We start from the raw sequence: 12,338 nt of genomic DNA, 5'->3' as shown, positions 1-12,338 counted from the left end.
CTCATGTGTTCAATTAGCCTTGGCAAGATTTGAAGGAAACCTCTATTTCAGGCCTCTGCTTCTTCCCCCGGGAAACAGCCTGTCCCAGGACCACCAGCCCCTACGGACGTCAGATTAAAACAAGCCCGTCACACTGCAGCTGCCACCATCACCGGGCCCGGAATGGAGCTGAGTAGGACACATCGGAGCGATGCGTGTAGCAAAGATTCCATAAATCTGCACCCGGGGCTGGGACGTGCGCTGTGTTTGTGCTTCACGAGTGTGAAAACCTCATAACCCCTGGATTAAGGAAGCCCAAGGGAGCAAATGCTCACAACATGCCCCTGAACGCGCTGCCCCTTCCCGTCGGTTGCAGGAAGACGAAGCCGGCAGGAAGGGGGAGCGTGGGGGGAGGTGTGCGTGGTGCCCCGCAGCAGCAAGGCCCCCCGAAACAGACTGCGCTCGGCCCGGCCCCAAGAACCCCGCCACGCCCCCCGCCCCCAGGAAACGCTCCCCCACACACACGAGCCACCCCCGCCCTCTGTGTCAGTCCCCGCTCGAGTCACGAGTCACGGTGCCCTTTAGATCAGGACAGCGCACGGCCCTGCAGAAACAAAGCAGCCTCCGGGCCCCAGCTCTGCAAGGCAGAGGGACACAGGGTCTCGAAGCTGAGAGGCAGCCCCTGGGGCCACAGCCTCGTTTCTCCCCGTCTGAAGGGGAGCAGGGCCCCTGCGACGGGGTGGTGCCCACCACAAGGTCGAGGCGAGCTCACTCCTGCCACGGGCTTGAGTCCACGGAAAGAGGGAGGTGCGAGCAGCCCCATGAGATTACGCCTCCGCAGTGCCCACCTCCGTCACAGGGCTGACTTGGGGGACGGTCACCCTCCAGCAGAGACCACGGCCACGCGCTGATCACGCGCAGACGGGGCTGCAGAGCCGCCGCTGATCTTAGGGCTGGGAGTGAGGCCACAGCTAAGGTCCCACTGGGCAGGGGCCTGGGGACGGGGCCCTGTCCTCCCAGGACTGACGCACACACGGCTGTGGTCAGCGGGTGCCTGTGAATGAACGCAGGGAAACCCGTGTGTCGGGGAAAGCCTGTGGGGTCCAGGGGGCCGGCAGGCGTGGGCTCCGAGGCTGGGCGGGGGGCTGAGGAAGCTGATGTGAGGCCGAGGCAGGAAGCCTGTCCTGGAGGACGCTTGTCATTTGCAGCGACTCCAGCGAAGGTTTCGAGTCTTCTGTAGAGAACAAGGGACGGGTGGCCTGGCCCTAAAGACCATGACAACGGGGTGTGGGAAACGCAGGGGGGCTGCAGCTGCTCCAGCAAACCTGCTCCGTGACCTTCCATGGCTCCCAGCCGCCCAGCACCCCTCCACCTCTAGACACCACCTCCCCAGAACAGGTATCACTCGAAATCTCCGCCTGGCGGGGTGGATGGGGGGTAACTTTGTACATCAGATAGAATGTAAAGGTCACATCAGTTAAGAAAGGAGGGCTCCCTGCCATTAAGGGTGAACCTCGCCCCCAGCCGGGGCCGCAGTTCTGGATGCAGCCCGTCCTGGCGTGCTCACTGTGCCCTCCTGCCGTCCTCCCCAACCCCCCACCTCCTGCTCAGGCCCCGGCCGCAGCCCCGCCCCCAGTCTTCCTGCAGCTGCCTCGTACCTCCCCTCCCCCCCCAAGCTGGCACTGTGTTATTTCAGGGGAGCGGGTGCTGGGGGGACTGCCCGTGCCAGCGTCCCTGGTCACGGTCCCCTGAGCCACCCTGGAGCACATCCCCAGCCCCATTTTCCATCTCACCCCTGCATTCCCACCACCGATTTGGGTCTCAGCTCACCTCTCACTGTGAGAGCTGCTTCCCAGAGGGCTGGATACGCACACCAGCGGGGCTCCGGCCAGGAAGCAAGGTGGGGAACCCTAAGCCCAACCCCTCTGAGGCACAGAACGGGAGAGCTGGGGGCCGGCGCGGTGGGGAGGTCCTGAGGCCCCCAGTTACTTTCCCCCTAATGTCGGCTCTCCTCGGGTCACGTCACTTAAAGGGTGAAGCAAGACACTGTCCTCGTACCCCCTCCATTTGGGTAGGGTCTCCCCTGTGGATGGTGGCCCCGTCACCCTCTGGGGCCCTCCACCCCTCCTGCACAGGGCTTTAAGTTGTGCACCCGGAGCACAGACTTGGAAATTGGGAACGGGGCAGGGAGTGTGGGTCACAAACAGACAGAGGGTGTTGGCGGTGGACAGAATTTGGTGTTTGCAGAAACCGCCCCCGCCGCCGCAGGACGGCAGGGCTGGGGTGTCCCTGGGGAGAGCTGGCTCTGAGTCACGCTGATGGGCCCCCGCATCCTATGACAAGCTGGGGGCAAGGACATCCTTGTTCCCATTGCAGGGGTAAGAGCACTGAGGCTGGAGGAGCCAGGTGTTTGTCCAAAGGCTGCAGCTGTTCCTTGGTGGGGCAAACTGGGGCTGTTCCAGTTGGGGACGTGGGGTTCTGCTGCTCCAGCTGCCACCCTCCTGTCGCTGTCACCAGCTCCGTAAGGACGGCAGAGGACCCCTGGGGTTGCCCGGCGTCCACCCTCAGTCTTGCTCTGGGGCGGCCCAGGATGGGAGGAGGGAGTGCAGGAAAGGACAGGACTCAGCCAGTTACTGCAGCTGGGCAGAGGCCCGGGCCCCACCCCCAGCTCCCATTTCCCCCTTCTGCCCAGAGAGCAGCTTCTTAGATTTCCCTCCCTGCCAGCCTCCTCTCTGTGCTGAACTTGCCATGACTGTGAACTTAGGAATTAGAGCCCCCCTGCCGCCGGCAGGCCCAGAAGAACGAAGTTAGCTGTGCACAGGCGGCAGTTGGCCCGACCGTGTGGCGCAGAGGACAAGGGCTTTGGGGAGCAGCTTAGCACCCACGCTCGCAGCCCCGGCCAGCGGACGGTCGTGCACACGGCTCAGCTGCAGGAGCTCCTGCCTGCGATCCCGTCTAGCAAAGCTTACCACTTCCAAACTGTGAGTGATCCAAACCACGGTGCCTGTGATGTATTTGTCTGTCTGCTGCTGGGTGACTCGTTTCCGCCCCTCGAGGCCTGCCTGACAGCTCCGCTGGGTAAGCGCCTGCCCTCGCTGGGAGCCCACGCTGTCCCACTGCTCTGCCGCACAGGGACACTGGAGCTGCAGCTCAGCAGAAAGACACGCTTTGGAAAGTACAGTGGATTTTGGCAAAAGGCTATCCAGGTGCCAGGGCCACATGCTGGGGCTGTCTCCCCTGGGAGGCCGCGTGGGGCAGGGAAGGTGCTGACACCGGCGCCAGGCTGCGGGTTCCTCCCCGGACTGGCCACCGGCAGCGGGGTGACATGGGGAGGGGTCCCCGAGTCCCCGCACCTCCGCAGATCCTGTGCTAAGCGACCTGGTGGGCGCGGGGCAGAGGGGCGAGGTGGGGACGGCCCACCCCACGCGGGGGGGTGTGCGGCTGACACTCGCCGCGGACGGCGACAGGAAAGCAGACCTGTTCAGTGCGTTTTATTGCTGCTTTTGAATCCTCTACACATGGGGCAGCACGTCTCACCCGCGCGGGGGAGGCCCGCCCGAGGCCTCTGAGGGTCCCATGCGGGCTGCGGAGACCCAAACGCAGACCCGGTCACAGCGGCCCTGCTCATCTGAAAGCAGGACTCTGCCCTGAAACAAGCGTGAGGACCTCGGCAAAGACGGAAGGTCGCGGGACACGCAGTGCCGGCCGGGCGGAGCGGGGCAAGTCACCCCCACGCTTGGCGGGATCCATCCCTTCATTTATCCGGGAGGCGTCTGCTGAGCCCACAGACGAGCTGCCAGGTGCCGCCCGAGTCCCTGGGAAACAAAACAGCCCCTCAGCCACGGTGCTCCGGCCCTCCTGCCCTCTGCTCTGGACAGCAGGCTTGGGAGCGGCCTGGTGTCTTGCTTCTCCCGCCCCAAGTCCAGAGCGTAGCAAATCCTCATGGTTGTATCATCAAACCACCCCAGCGCCTTCCGGCCACGCCCCCCCCCTCCACTGCCTGGTCCACACCCCTCTCATCTTTAGCCTGGACTACCGCAGGGGCTCCCAAAGTCTCCTCTCTCAGCCCCCAGCCCTGCGCTCTTAACATCTCGGCCCCAAATTCTTGCTACAACACGGGGCAGATCACGCACTCCAGCTCAAAGCCCGAGAACGGCGCACACCTCCCACCAAGGAGAGACCGGAGTCCTGAAAGTCACCTCGGCCTTCAAGCCCCTGGACCTTTGCATGTGTCCCCTTCAGAACTCAAGGCCGTGGCCATCACACGCCCCCCCTCCTTGAGAACTCAGGGTCATGGCCATCCGGTCATCCCACATACCCCCCCTTCTCCTGGCCTGAAGAGAAGCCCTGTCAATGGCGGTGGACCAGTGCACTTGGTATTACACTTGGCCACGACCAACCCTAAGCAGAAATGTCACTGTAGACCTTGACAAGGATCCTTCCAAGTTTATAGGTCTGTTTGACTTTTACAAGGTGGCTCAGATTTCCTGGACCAACCCCAAGGGTTCCACCTGCTCAAGGTCACAGCAGTACCCGAGAAATGTAAACCAAGATGGACTCAGAGTCTTTTCTCAGAACCTCCAATGGGTTCTCAGGTCTGGAGAAGCACACCGGGGCATTCAGAGGCCAAAAGGTCTTTGGAAGTCTTTGGAGATGCTGTTAATGGCACGTGTTGGGAGTGGAATTCACGTAATCTGGACCCTCCCTCATGATGAGACTCTCAGAACAGCCACCTAAAGTGTTGCTCTTCCAGCACTTTCTGCTTCTTCACTTAGGAAGCTGAGTTCTGGGGCTGGGGGACCCAACAGATAAGCTCCTTTTGTTGGCGGGTGGAGTGAAACGAGGCTGTTGTCTCAAGTGTCATGTGCCGTGACCCCAGCGCCCCTCGTTCAGTGTAAGAGGCGCGTGTGCTCACCAGCCACTTGCCGGCAGGGGACCTCGGCAAGCTAGCTAACTCCTCCCACTCAGGAGTCCTTGAATCCCCTCCCTGCTCAGCAAAGCCTGACCTTCGCCTGTCGCCTCCTCCTGCCCCTTCTCGGCAAGGTTCCACCTACGGGGAGCCTGGCTGAGACCTTACGTTTGCACTTTTATGTTTTCTTTAAATATAATGCATTTTACATTTCACTTCTGTACCTTATATTTACACTTTAAACTTTTCCAAATGCTTTTATTTACACCATCCCATAAGACAAAAAGGCTCACCTTACTTCCATTTTACAGTTGGAGGAAACTGAGGTCCAAAAGGGACAAGAGAAGCGCCCAGAAACAGAACCAATCACTGAGACCAGAACCGAGATACCCGGCCAGTGCTGCGGTCACCCCGCCTCCACAGGGCTAGCAAGACCAGGGGCCTCCCCGCCCGGATGCCCGGGCAGGTCCTCCGTGTGTTCTGAGGGGCCTTGGCTCGCTCTGGACCAGAGAAGTCCTGGGTGCAGACCTCCCCGAGGTGCACAGAGGGGCAGAGCCTCCCCAGCCCTTGCAGCAGGAAGTGAGGCGTCCTGCAATTCCAGAGAGAATTAACAAGACTACTCTAGTGAAAGGGGAGGGTGGCTGCTTTTTCTCGGCTTAACGTTATGAATTTACAAACCAGGGGTGGAAACTTACAGACGGGGTACTGAGTAGCAAGAAAACCGCAGACCGAGCTCCCGCACGCCTGCAGCACGCCAGGCACACGGCACAGCGACGCCCGCGCCAGCCCCTCCCTGCTGGATGACGCCCCCGAGGGACCCTTCCGCGAGGCAGCGGCGCCCCTGCCGAGAGTTGAGGGCCAGCTCTGAGGGGCGCTGGGACTGCAGCGCGATCTGCCGACGGCTGAGAAGGGGAATGAAAGCCCGAGCTGGGCTCTCTAGCTGCCAGGAGCCCACAGCTAGGAAAGCACGGTACTGAGGAAAGGCTGAGCCTCAGGCCAGACCGGCCCAAGCTCCAGCCGACTTCGGGCCCCTTCCCCTGGGCGCCAGGACACTGGGCTCGTGCAGGCAGGCTGGCCACAGACGGGGCGCCCAGCCCGCGGGGCTCGCGTCTCCGACGCCCAGCTCTTCTCCTCGTCCTCCCTCTGCTGAGGGCGTGCGGGTCCTGACTCGTGCCATCTGGAGCCTCAGAGCACCCGGCACCCGGCACCCGGCCCCTGCAGCAGCCCCGGCCCAGTGGAGAAGCCGCGCCTGGTGCCTGCTTTCGGGAGGCCAGGGAAGAGCCACGGCGGGAGCCTCTGCACAGCCAGTGTCTTCAAAGACGTTATTGATCCAAGTTGCTGTTAATGGCGAAGAATCAAGAACGATTTCAAATACACACCAACTTCAAACCAACAGCATCAAACCAACAGTTAAAGTGTGAAACACACACCATTATTCATGAAACGGCGCTGGTTTAAGGGCAAAGCCGTGGTGGGCAGGAAATGGCGGGTGTGGTGACCAGTTATCCGAAGCCAACAGCCCGATCCTATTTCCCAGCGCGCAGGAATGGTTTTTCCAAACCCTGGGTGTTTTCCGAGGGCGCTCCATGTCCGGGCGGGGCACAGACACCCACCCCAGGGCCCGGTCTCAGGGTCCAGCACCAATAAGTGTCCTCTCTTTCCAGAACCCAAAGGAAGAATCCCGACGGCAAACCCCCTCGAAGCTGAGAGAGAGCCACTCAGACCTAAGGTGCATCTGGGTGAGGGACGCTTGCTCTGGGGGAAGAGGCGCCCTGAGAGGAGGAAAGGGAGGCCGCAGGGTGGCAGAGAGTCCTGGGGGGCCGGGGAAGCACCCCTAACAGGGACCAGTTTATCTGGCTCACTAGTCACCTGGCAAGAGCTCTGGGAGAGGCACGATGCCAGGAAGATGGACAGATGCCCGAGTGAGGGGCTCCAGCACCGAGATGAGTGGGCGTCCACTCTGCCGGCGGGGCCTCATGTGCCCCGAGGACGTGCCCAGGCCGCACGGGGCAGGCCTGACGCTGTGCGGACCCCGGGCGGCGGGGGGCGTGCCCTGGTGGGTGCGGGGAGCGGCTGCCGCCTGCGGGCTTCCCAGACCTTGCTGAGCAACGCCTGGCAGACCGGCCTCAGGTGACGGGAGCAGGGAGGGGAGGGGCCGCTCTCGCCTGCGGCCCTGATCCCGCTGCGGGCGAGCGCTGCCCGATGCTCCCTCTGCCTGGCGGGTGGGCACTGGGGCTCCCGCGCCCAGGACACAGAGGTCCCCAGACTGGGGAGGGCCCAGGGCCCAACCCCACGGAGCAGTGACCTGAGGCCCGCCGCGGGGGGCACCTCCTGGGGAAGCAGAGCCTTCCTACACGGCGCGCCCCAAAGGGTCTCCATCACCTTTCATCTTGCACCCAGCACGTGGCCTGCGAGGTCGCTGGGAGGGGTTCAGCAAGCAGCCTGGTGCCCCCGCCCCTGCCTGCCGGCCCCCAGGGCTGTGCCGGCTCGTGGACCGCGGCCTCGGAGGAACGCGCTTCACCTGTGATCGGGGTCACACACGCGTGTCGGCCCGGAGGAAGCGCGAGGCCGCCAGCGGACGCCCCACGGTGGAGGCGGCCATCGAGAGAACGTGACCACCGGCTGACCACCAGCCGGACCCGGACGATCCACACCCCTGTCCTCGGACGCAGGCTCTGCCGCCGGTTCCCGCAGGAGCGGCAGTGCCAGAGACGCGCTGAGGCCCTCTGGAGGTGAGCTCAGCTGGACCGTCAGGGCCTCCGTGTGAACTTGAGACTCTGGCGGGCGGGGTGCCCGAGACGGGCGTCGCACCCAAGTCCCTGCTTAGTAAGCTTGCACCTGCCGCCCGGATGTCTGCCTCTTTCCTGGTCTCTCCCGCCCTCCACGTACAGAGCCAGCTTCAAATGCCACCCGGGAAACTCCCGAGGCTGCGACCCAGCCAAGGGCAAAGCGGGGTCGGTGGGTGAGCGCTGCGCCCTGAAATCGCTGTTCCCGCGTTGGGAGCGTGTGCTGGGGCTCCGGGGAAGCCTTTACTTAGCGGGGTCCCAGTCACGAATGTTCGCTGGCCGCTCCTGAGACTCCAGGGCCCCAGCACCCGAAAGGGGCCCACAGACCCGGGCCCAGCCTAGAGGACCACGCGCAGCCTCGTGGCTGCCCGGCCCTCGTGTGTCCGCCTGGCTGGGCCACGTGCCCGGTGTCGACTGCTGCTCAGAGGGGGTCTTCGGGTGAAGTCATGGTTTAAACAGCTGACCCTGAGTAAAGCAGATGAGCTCCGCAGTGTGGGAGGGCCGCATGCAAGCCGTCCAAGGCCTTGAGGAAAGACTGAGGTCCCTGGAGGAGGAGGCCCTTTGCCTCCAGACGGCCTTCGACCCGAGTTGCAGCGTCCGCCCTTCCTGGGCCTGCAGCCCTGCCGCCCGCCCCGCCCTGTGGATTTCAGACCTGCCAGCCACGCAGGCACGATCCAGCTCCTCAAAATACAGCTCTCTCCCTGTCCCCCCACTGGTTCTACAAAATACAGCTCTCTCCCTGTCCCCCCCACTGGTTCTACAAAATACAGCTCTCTCCCTGTCCCCCCCCACTGGTTCTACAAAATACAGCTCTCTCCCTGTCCCCCCCACTGGTTCTACAAAATACAGCTCTCTCCCTGTCCCCCCCATTGGTTCTACAAAATACAGCTCTCTCCCTGTCCCCCCCCACTGGTTCTACAAAATACAGCTCTCTCCCTGTCCCCCCCCACTGGTTCTACAAAATACAGCTCTCTCCCTGTCCCCCCCACTGGTTCTACAAAATACAGCTCTCTCCCTGTCCCCCCCACTGGTTCTACAAAATACAGCTCTCTCCCTTTCCCCCCCACTGGTTCTACAAAATACAGCTCTCTGCCTGTCCCCCCCATTGGTTCTACAAAATACAGCTCTCTCCCTGTCTCCCCCATTGGTTCTGCTTCCCCGGAGAGCCCTGACTAAAGCCCCATATTCGACACCCACTCTATTTATCTAAACCCACATTCCTGCATCCTGGTGACGCCCGTGGAACACACGCGGGCAGGTGGGGGGCTCCTGCACAGCCCTCTGCCCTCCTCCCTTCCAGAGCACCCCGCCTGCCGGGTCCAGGGGAGCAGACCCGTCCCACCTCCCGTCGGCTCTGTGCCACGCGCTGGCGTTCCCCTCCTTTCTCCTCCCACCAGCCCTGCCACCGGCCAGGGGCCTCCTGCTGAACTCCCACCAGCCTGGTCTGTGCCGCCCACGTGTCCCGCTTGGGCCAACAAAGCGGCCTGCTCCCCCTGCCCTCCTTCCCTCTCCTCACAGCTGCCCAGACGTCTGAAAGCAGGGTGGGATGCACCCGCCACCCGCCCAGGGCAAGTCCTCCGAAGGCCCCCACTGCCCCTCAGGGCCTCTCCCCCTAACTTGGCGCGGCCGGCCTCTGTCGTCCTCACCCTCCCCCTCTCCTGCCCAGCCCCTCGCCTTCTCCGCGTCCAGAATTCTACGGGGACTTCCCACCACGGCCCGCACGGGCTCCCCACCTCAGGGTCCCCCCACCTTGGGGACCCCACCTCTGCACCGTCCCGAGTACCGTTCCCTCCGCCTGGGATGCGCTACCTCAGGCCAAGGCCCCTTCCCACCGTCCACTGGCCTCTGGCCGCCAGCCACCCTGGCACCGGCCCTGTATCTCCCCGGGCACGTGGACTCCTGTGTGCCAGACCTGTGCCCCCCGTGTCCTCGGGCTGGTCTCCCGGTGCTGCGCCCCACACTTCCGAGGGCAGGTCTGTGCCCGGCTGCTTCGCTGCCCCTGGGCCCAGCTGCCCGGTGCGCACGCATGAGAACCCCAGGGCCACGTCCCTCTCTTGGGAGCAGAGAACAAGCTGCAGTGTCACCCGTGGCTTCCTCTACAAGAGCAGAGGCAGGTCCGCTCAGCCCTGCGTCCTGGCAGGGGCCCGACTCATGGCACAGGGCATGCACGTGTGAAGATCCCCTTCAAGAAAGGACTGACTTTCACCCGCCCCCCCAGACTCTTCTCCCTGTCGGGTGGGGCTGGCAGGGAGGCGCCGACAGGGGGTCTTGGCCGTGGCCTCAGGGGACGAGGAGGAAAGGCCAAGGGCAGGGTCCGCTGGGCGGCCAGGCGCACACGCAGGCACCGCGGCCTCAGGGCTCATCCTGCAGGCGCTCAGCCTCCCTCCTGTGTGTGCCCTGCTGTCAGGATCACGCTCTCCGTGTCCTTACAGCGGGATTTGGGGCCCTGGGGGCCACGGGCACCCTGTAAACCTCTCTGCTTCCTGCTCCATTATGTTATCGAGCGAAGTAACTGGAATAACGACCCCCTTGGTGATGACAGAAGCTTAACGTCAGCATCACAGTCAGGCCCGCGTGTGCAGGTGGTGCCCCGGGAACCAGCGGCCACCCAGACCCGTCCAGAGGGGCCGCTGGCCATTGCCACCAGGGGTCCCTCCACGGGTGCCTAGAGAAGGGAGCCTCAGGTGTTGGGCCCCGTCGTGCTCAGTAGACAGGACAGGGAGCGTGGCCACGCAGGCCGCGTCTGGGCTTGTGTGGGGAGCAGGTGGCGGGGTCCCTGGAGCGCTGACACTGGTGTCGGGCGCGCGGCCCCCTTTCCTCACCCCCGTCCACACGTCTGTGTCACGACGGCCACAGTTGCTCTCGCGCTTGCTCACTGAGCCGCCACCCTGACTGATCCACGCGTCAGCCTGGCAGCTCTACCAGCCTCCCGCCGGGCTTCCCAGCAGGGGCACGGGAGGGTGTGGACTGCAGGGTGAGAGGTGCCCAGCCCAGGGGTGCAGGACCGGGGAGGGGGCCGAGCCCAGGGGTGCAGGACTGGGGAGGGGGCCGAGCCCAGGGGTGCAGGACTGGGGAGGGGGCCAAGCCCAGGGTTGCAGGACTGGGAAGGGGGCCGAGCCCAGGGGAGCAGGGACTGGGGAGGGGGCCAAGCCCAGGGGTGTGGGACTGGGGAAGGGGGGCCGAGCCCAGGGGTGCAGGACTGGGGAGGGGGCCGAGCCCAGGGGTGCGGGACTGGGGAGGGGGCCGAGCCCAGGGGTGTGGGACTGGGGAGGGGGCCGAGCCCAGGGGTGCGGGACTGGGGAGGGGGCCGAGCCTGGGGTGCAGGGAGATGCAAGGTTCCCGTAGTCAGAGGCATTCCCACCCTGCTGGCACCCACCCTCAGCCGCGCCCTGGTGCCTGGGTCACACTGTGTGTCCTAAGGATGGGGGAGAACGAGGATCAGGGGACCCCGACGCTCTCCTGAGTGACAGCCACCCTGAGACAACAGGTGTCACCAGAGAACATCCCAGGCCCGCGGTCCTGCCACGGCAGAGACCTGACCGGCTCCTCCAAATCCAGTCATTTCGAAAACAAGGCACAGTTCTTGTCAAGTACAAAGTACCCGGTTTTTGCGTCACGGACACTTCAAACTTTAAGGAAGCCAGCGATTCCGTGTAGGCAAGTCTTGTACTTTTCTAAACCAACCACCTTCCTACAAAGGCTGAGGCCTCGAAACAAACGGGCCAGGAGTCAAGGAGCAGCTCTGCTTGCCCTGAGCACAGGGAAGCCACCTCTGCCGGGGGCCCAGCCACGCCTAAGAAGATGCACAAACGGCCCGCCTGGCGGGATCAGGTGGGCGAGACGGGAAACCCGCAGGCCTGCACCTCGTCAACACGGCTGGCTGGCGTTTAGCCCGCCCTTCTCGAGAGCAAAATGGCGCAGCGACGGCTGGCTGATTAAAGCTCCTGGGAAGTTATTGCTTCTAGAAGAGAGGAAATGGAGGCCCTCTGCAGGCCCCTGTTAGGAGGAGGGCAGGGTGCCCCAAACAGTCCCCGCGGGGCAGACCAGCCCTGCCTAAACTGGGGCTGGGGTGAGGTGACAGGTGACCAGGCCCTGCCCTCTGAGTAGCCGGCAGGCCACCCACCCCTGCCATGTCCTGCTGAAAAACATGTTGAGGTTCTAGTGGGCCTGTCTTCCCCGTCTTGGGAGGCCTAGGATTTCCTGAGGTTCAAGTTCACATCTCTCGTTCACTGCAGCGACTGGTCCGTGCCAGACCAGAGTCCGGGAGAATCAGCACCTGATGACAGCTGCTCCTGGAAAAGCCACTCTTCACTTGGGGGCCACAGGGTCCTGCCACGCACACAGCCCCGCACGTCCCACCTACAGCCCCACCGTCGGGGCGTGGACCTCAACATACCCACCAGCCATCCAGCTCGTGCCCAGAGGCCAGGAAGGGGCTGCCACAAAATGCCCACCTGGGCCCACAAGGCCACCACTTTAATAACCTAACCCAGGTCAGCAGGTGGCTGGGGCCTCTGTGCCCTCGTGTCACCACATCCTGGTCACCAGAAGATCCTTGAAAGTCCAAGGGGAATGAACTGGACACAACTATGTTACATGGGGCGTGACTTATAGAGCCTCCTGGTGTCAGCCAAGCAGCTGGCCCTGCACACCCCGGCCCCCAG

At 63.6% G+C, this 12,338-nt stretch overlaps 1 protein-coding gene across 3 annotated transcripts in view; it reads right to left on the bottom strand.

The window, feature by feature from the left end:
- Window positions 1-12,338, bottom strand: part of FRMD1 (FERM domain containing 1) — a 44,797-nt gene that overhangs the window by 27,436 nt on the left and 5,023 nt on the right. The window lies entirely within an intron of this gene.

The sequence above is a fragment of the Balaenoptera borealis genome, assembly GCF_965194805.1.
Source record: "Balaenoptera borealis genome assembly, chromosome: 9".
In the NCBI taxonomy this organism is placed as follows: Eukaryota; Metazoa; Chordata; class Mammalia; order Artiodactyla; family Balaenopteridae; genus Balaenoptera; species Balaenoptera borealis.
The sequence above is the reverse complement of the archived record's forward strand: the minus strand, read 5'-3'. Positions and strand labels throughout refer to the sequence as shown.